Raw genomic sequence first — 7,472 nt, 5'->3', positions numbered from 1 at the left:
CCGTTGAGCATCCAACTTGGTTTTGGTTCAGGTCACAATCTCCCAGTTTGGGGGTTTGAGCCCACATCGGGTTCTATGTGGAGCCTGCTTGGGATTCTCTCTCCCTCTCTCTCTGCCTCTCCTCCACTCACTCTCTCTCTTTCTCTCTCTCTCTCTCTCTCTCTCTCTCTCAAATAAATAAATAAATAGGAAGGGGAAAAAGAAGTGGTCCTTCCTCTACATCGCTGGACCAACCATTCAATTCTATTTTCCCTTCCCAGAAGATAGTCACTGTTACCAGTTTGTAGATCCTTTCAGGCTTCTCAGAAATAGTCTAGATATATACAAGTGCACATGAATACTGGTATGTGTATATACATTTACATGTGTATAAATTTACATATGTACTATGTGTATGTATATGTATATGTATAAATAACTTTGGGAACATATTATACACTGGTCTTTGCTTTGCACCTAACTATATGTTTTAAACATCCTTCCACATCATTTTATAGCAGCTGGTCTCATCCTTTTTTCTTTTCTTTTTTTTCTTTAATTTTTTAAAAATGTCTATTTATTTATTTTTGAGAGAGAGATGGTGAACAGGGGAGGGGCAGAGAGAGAGGGAGACAGAATCCCAAGCAGGCTCCGTGCTGCCGGCACAGAGCCTGAACTTGAAGCCACCAACCGTGAGATCATAACCTGAGCCAAAACCAAGAGTTGCATGCCCAACTGACTGAGCCACCCAGCCGCCCCCTTTTCTTCTTCTTTTTTAAAGCAGGCGGGCAATTTGGCTAACCTCGAATTGCAGACTGCCTCCACAGGGGTGAGTGACAACTGGAACATCGGCTCACTCTGCTTAGCTTTAGCCCTGAATACAAGCGTTCTGCTAGAGATGCGAGCAGAGCTCATACAGAGAATTTGGGGCTCCCCTCCTCTCGATGTTCCTCTTCCAGGACTCCCGACTCAACACCCCGGGGCTGTGTTTGCACACCCCCCTGTCCTCTGGCTCTTCCGGCAGGTAAAATCAGGTGTCCTGGCAGAGTTTGGGCCACCGTCTCTCGGCACAGATTTGCCACACCTATGAAAACGGGACACTCACCATGGACGTGTCCCTTTCTTCCAAGTGACGACATCCCTCTGGCACCTCCCTGTGTTGGGTTGTTCCCCAGTGTCTTCAGACAGTTTGAGTTTGTATGGGGAGTGGGGTTTGCGTTTTGTCCAGTTGAATGTTATTGTCTGCACAGGATCCATCTGGGAGGAGATCCGCAGCCATGACTGGGAGCGGAATTTTGCCTCACTCTTTAACTGCCACATTTCACCTTCCAGACACCCCTGCAAGAAAGGTGTCATTCTGCCTCCTGTCTGCAGAGCAGTAGGTGATACGGGCCCATCGGACCCCAAATCATTTGAGCATTTGGGAATGGCCTCTGTTTTGGCTTTGTTTGTTTGTTTGTTTTTCCTGTTTGTTTTGAAATAAAAACACTTTCACTATGACCTTGGAAACGTCACTTAACCTCAGTTCTCATTTGTAAATCTGAATAATCATGAGACTTTCCTCACAAGGCAGTCCCGAAGGGCAATGAAATGGGCAACCGTGGCCGATGTTTATATGCGGTACTTCGAGCAGGGACCGCCCTCAGGGGCTTTATTCCTTGCAACGGCCTATGAATGAGGTATTATTATCATCAGCTCCATTTGACGGTGAGGAGACTGGGGCACGGTGAGCTTACGCGACTCGCTCCGTGCCCTCCTGCAGGCAGTGGCGGAGCCCGGCTTCGGCCAGAGGCTGTGGCGTCTGCATCCGGGAGCTCAGCCACGTGCCCCTGGAACGGGGGTCTTAATCCTGCGTGCGTCAGACTCACGTGCCAGTCCTGCAAATATCTGCTGAGTCAGACTCCCCAGCCTCCGCGTTTGCAATCAACCTCCATGCCTCGGCACGGTCGGTGCTGGAACACAGGCATTCCCCACGCTGGCTTCCTTCTCCTGACTCACTGGCTCTTCACCAAGTTCTAGGACTGGACTATTAGGGTTGCCTCTGACCCATTCCTGACACATCTATGTCACCAGCCCGCATGTCAGGAGGAACAGGTTCTAGCTGCCTCAGGGGGAAACAGCCGTCCTGGGATCATCCTTCTCCACCTGTCTGAAGCCATACCCGGTCATGTGACCAGTGCGAGAGATACTGTGAGCCACGGTGGATGTGTCACCCAACGTCTCGGTCTTTTAAGTAAACTACACCTGACAACACCGTGTTATCCCGCGCTCCTTCAGTTTCCTGGAAACTCCCAGGATGTTTCAGAAGGCAGAGTTCAGCTGTAACTTGGATGGTAAGAACCCATGGAACCAGCCATAGTCAGATGGCCCTGAACGTTAAAATAGGCTGACCCTGAGTTCTCATACCCCTTTAGGACATTCCTCTCTCAAATCAAAATTTGTTAGTATGGGTGGGGGTGGAGGGGGGGGCGCTGGGCACCTGGGTGGCTCAGTAGGTCAAGCGTCTGACTCTTGATTTCGGTTCAGGTCATGATCTCAGAGTTTATGGGTTTGAGCCCCGGAGCCTGCTTGGGATTCTTTCTCTCCCGCTCTCTGCCCTACCCCCACTCGTTTTCTCTCTCTGGCTCTCTCTCTCTCTCTCTCTCTCTCTCTCTCTCTCTCAATATAAATAAATAAACACTTCAAAAAATTATTTGTTTAAAGAGCTTTTATGGTCCAACATGGCCCCTGCTTATCTCTCTGACCTGAGCCCAGTCACTCCTCATCACGATCCACACTTGAGCCGCACCAGCCTTTTGACTGTCATGAATGTCACCTCAGGACTCTTACACTTGCCATTCATCCTACCTAGAGACTTCTTCCCCTGGCACCTCACACGGCTAGTTCTTTCTTGGCATTCAAATGCCAGCTTCAAGGTCACCTCCTCACAGAGGCCATCCGTCTGGTGTAAAGTCTCCCTTCTTCTCCCTGCCCCCTCACTCTCCATCTGGCTAACCCTGTCTTATTTTCTTCATAATACGGCTTTCCGTAACTGTCTCCCCTTTGCTCCTCTAGGTGTTTACTTTATCTCTCTAACACTAGGAGAGCGAACGCTCTGCCCGTCACCGTCCCTGCTGTGTCCTGAATGCTAGAAGCCAGCCAGGAACCACGTCTAGAACACTCCGTAAGTATCTATGAGATGAATGAGAGCCTCTGCCATCAGCGCTTTCTCTCTCCCTACCCCCACCCCCCCCACCCCCGTCCTCCAGACCAGTGTCCTCCAGCAGCAAAGCCAGCAAACTGAAGGCACATTGTGTCCCCGAACAGGCACAGGTGTAACACACGCCACCAGGAACACCTGGTGGGGAGAGTAAGCTCACCAACTGGATTTGAATCCTGGCTATGTCACTCCTAGCTGTGACCCCGGCCTCACCTCTGCAGTGTGTGACCTTGGGCTCCTCTCTGAGGGGCCTGTTGTCTTCCTGCGTGAAGTCAGGAAAAGAATCAGACCTACCTCACAGGGGCACGGAAGGTGAAATGGGGTAGGACACGTGAAGCACGTAGCACAGTGCCAGGCCCATCAGATCGGGCGTCCCGGAAGCAGGGTCGGGGAGGGGCACGCACAGAGCCTGACAAGCGTCCCCATTTGCACTTCCTCAACGGAGGTTCAGGAGTCTGAGGGGACTTTCGAGGCCACTGCCCTGCTTTAATCTGCCAAGCTTGTTACTGCCGGAGAAGCCACGCAGAACCACTTATCAAGAGTCCTTTTGGGGCTTCCCAAATAATTACCCAGCACCTGCCAGGTGCCTTACAAAAGACACAGATGAGGCAGATGAGGAGGTCTGGGAGCTTCATCTAGGAGCAGAGACAAGATAAAAGCACACGACCAAAGAGGGTAAGTGGAAGACAGACAGAGGAGGGCCAATGGACAGTCTGTTGGCAGTCCCCCGGCTTTGCTCCTCGTACCTGAAGACAGGTCACCCTTCCATGGGCCCCTCTCTAGGATGCCTTGGCAATAAAACAGAGTCAGTGGTTTAGAGAATGCCCTTCCCATGCAGGCACACCCTTTTTTAAATCGCGGCTCCTGTGTGACCTCAAGCACATGACCTCACCTCTCTGAACCTCACTGCTGCATTTCTTTTTTTTTTTTAATTTTTTTTTTCAACGTTTTTAATTTATTTTTGGGACAGAGAGAGACAAAGCATGAACGGGGGAGGGGCAGAGAGAGAGGGAGACACAGAATCGGAAACAGGCTCCAGGCTCCGAGCCATCAGCCCAGAGCCTGACTCGGGGCTCAAACCCACGGACCGCGAGATCGTGACCTGGCTGAAGTCGGACGCTTAACCGACTGCGCCACCCAGGCGCCCCTCACTGCTGCATTTCTAAAATAGAGATACCAACTGGGACCCATTCACAGGGTTCTTGAGAGGATTTAAGGAAGTCTGTATTAAAAGTACTTGGCACAGGGTGGTGAATAGGAAACGCGAGTGGCAAATGCTAGCTGTTTTGTTTTTATGTTTATCCCAGTTGGAAGCGTTTCAACTTCAAAGAAACCTCTCTAGCATTTGCCACTTGCATTTATTATCCCAACAACGCGTCCACGGCGCTTCTGTGCCAGGCTCTGTCATGGAATTGTCTTAACAACCTCATAAGGAAGGTGCTATTTTTTTTTCTTTTTTTTTTTTTTAATACATAACATAAAATTTACCATCTTAACCATTTTTAAGTGTGCAGTTCAGCGGTGTTAGGCATATTCACGTGGTTATGCGATAGATCTCTAGAATTCTTTGTGTTCCTTTTTGTTTTTGCAAAAATGAAACTTTATAACCATTGAACATCATCCCCTCACTTCCCCGTCCTGTAACCCCTGGTTTCTGTTTCTAGAAAGGTACTATTTTAACTCTGTTTCACAAGTCAAGAAACCAAGATCAGCTACAGAATTTGAGGGACTCGGAGCAAAATGAAGACGACAAATGAAAATTATGAGGAATATCAAGATGATGACAGCAGAGCATTGCACCAGGCACAATCACATAGGACCCATGAAACGGGCCCTGGAGGAAACCAAGGGCCAGAGAAGTTAAGTTACTTTCCCAAGGTCACACAGCAAGTTTTGGAGCCTCTAAAAATCCTTTATTTATTGTAAACTCCCTGCAGGCAGGGGCTTTGAGGTCACTGGTGGCATGTTCTGATCCCGGGTCCTCAGGTCTCCACGAGTTTGATGGCCAAGTCCCCTTTCTGATTGTTTCTGAACGCAAGAAAACAAGAACCAAATTATAAACGTATAAGCTAAACACGAGTTTTATTTACAGTTATGGCATTCAGTGCTGCAAAAGAGTTTAAGGAGCTAACCTATTTTTTGTTTCTATGAAAGAGACTTCATTTTTTCTGTGAGATTCTTTGCTGGTGATGGGAAGAAAGGAGAGATAAAATCTCAGGGGCACATCAGTGCATTAATCATGGTCCTAATCTCATGACCTCTTATTATTATTATTATGCCCTTTTAGTTTAACTATTCTTTGTTTATTTTCAGTGCAGTAACGATTACCTCTGAACTCACCCAAGAACTAGCTTATTGCTGATAATTCATATCTCCTCTGGGCTCCTTACCCGTATCATTTTCCCATCTCAGACGTGATCACTGTCCCGAATGTCACATGTCCTGGTTGCTAGTTTTCAGATGTGTTACATTTGCATGCCTAGCTAAATGATGTATTGTCTGCTTAAAAGCAAATTCATAGAAAGGGTATTTTGAAATTCATAGAAAGGGTATTTTATGCCATCTTCTGAGGCTTGCTTTTTTGACTCAAGAATAGCTGAAAAGAGTCCATCGCTGTGTCGTTACACAGACTGGTATTTTATTTATTTTCACTAGTATAGAACATTCCATTATCTGGACAGACTGTAATGTAGTTATCCATTGCCCTCTCATGGGCATTCAGGCTGTTTCAGATTTTTGCTATTAAAAAGAGAGCTTCCGGGGCGCCTGGGTGGCTCAGTCGGTTGAGCGTCCGACTTTGGCTCAGGTCATGATCTCACAGCTTGTGAGTTCAGGCCCCGCATCGGGCTCTGTGCTGACAGCTTGGAGCATTCTGTCTCTGTCTGTCTCAAAAATAAATAAACATTTAAAAAAAAAAAAGAGAGAGAGCTTCCATGAAATTCTCATGTAAGTACATGAGTCAAATTTTGCCTTGGTTATATACCCAGGAGTGCAATTGCTGATTCATAGGGTATAGTAATGTATAGTAATGCTAAAATTTGCAAGAGAATGCCAAATCACTTCCCAAAATTACTGCTCCGAAGTATACCCCCCGGTGATCATAGGGGATCCCACTGATCTCCATCTCCCGCATATGGTATTGTCAACTTTTATAATTTTTCCAGTTGAATGAGTGTTGAATGAATAAATGATCGACTAATGGAGATACTATAGATTGTTCAGAAAAAATAAGTTCCTATGGTCAATCAATAACCTTTAACTTTCGGTCAATCAATAAATTAAGCAAATTAAGTGTGCTTTAAAATGTTGCCAAGAAGACAAAATGAAAAATTTCAAGTAAACTGTTGCAAAAATCTTACGAAAAGTACAATCATTCCATCTGTTAGGAAATGCCATAAAATATAAATAGTTAAAAAAACAAAAGATAGGGGCGCCTGGGTGGCCCAGTTGGTTAAGCCTCTGACTTCGGCTCAGGTCATGGTCTCTCAGTTAGTGGGTTCCAGCCCTGCATTGGGCTCTGTGCTGACAGCTCAGAGCCTGGGGCCTGCTTCAGATTCTGTGTCTCCCACTTGCTCGCTGCCCCTGGCCTGCTTGCGCTCTGTCTCTGAATCTCTCTCTCAAAATAAATAAACATTTTTAAAAAATTATAAAAAACAAAAGATAAAAACTCCCTTTATAAAACACATGTATAATTTGCATCAAACCATAATACATATTTTGTGCTTTTCTCCCTTTCACAACAATAGATTTCACAATTTTAAAAGGGATAAAATGGTCTTTGCTTTATGTTATACCCTATACACAAATAATTCAAGGAGATTACAGAGTTTAATTTAAAATCATGATGTCCAGGGGTGCCTGGGTGGCTCACTCGGTTAAACGTCTGACTTCGGCTCAGGTCATGATCTCACACTTCGTGGGTTCGAGCCCCGCGTCGGGCTCTGTGCTGACAGGTCAGAGCCTGGAGCCTGCTTTAGATTCTGTGTCTCCCTCTCTCTCTCTCTGCCCCTCCCCTGGTTTCTCTCTCTCTCTCTCTCTCTCTCTCTCTCTCTCTCTCTCAAAAATAAACATTAAAAAAAAGATTCCCTCTCTCTCTCTCTTCCTCTCTCTCTCTCAAATGCAAAGCTTTTTGTAGGCTTCAATATTAAAGAAAATATAAAGGTAATCAACCATCTGGGGAAGATGCATTGGTGATATAAAGGATCTATCTTTTGTGAATTTGGGCTGACAACCTGGAGGCCAGACTCAGAATCTGGTAACATGACCACTGTTGGGGCACTTAGTGGGATTAGAT

At 46.4% G+C, this 7,472-nt stretch overlaps 1 long non-coding RNA gene across 1 annotated transcript; it reads left to right on the top strand.

Annotated features, from left to right (window-relative positions):
* Positions 1-409: 409 nt before the first annotated feature.
* Positions 410-6,705, top strand: LOC131501185 (uncharacterized). Its single transcript, XR_009256679.1, has 3 exons — positions 410-2,312; positions 3,034-3,142; positions 4,843-6,705. It is a non-coding gene; the product is annotated as an uncharacterized LOC131501185 (long non-coding RNA).
* Positions 6,706-7,472: the final 767 nt, after the last annotated feature.

This window comes from Neofelis nebulosa, chromosome 18 (genome assembly GCF_028018385.1).
Source record: "Neofelis nebulosa isolate mNeoNeb1 chromosome 18, mNeoNeb1.pri, whole genome shotgun sequence".
Classification (NCBI taxonomy): domain Eukaryota; kingdom Metazoa; phylum Chordata; class Mammalia; order Carnivora; family Felidae; genus Neofelis; species Neofelis nebulosa.
This window is presented reverse-complemented; position numbering and strand designations above follow the sequence as displayed.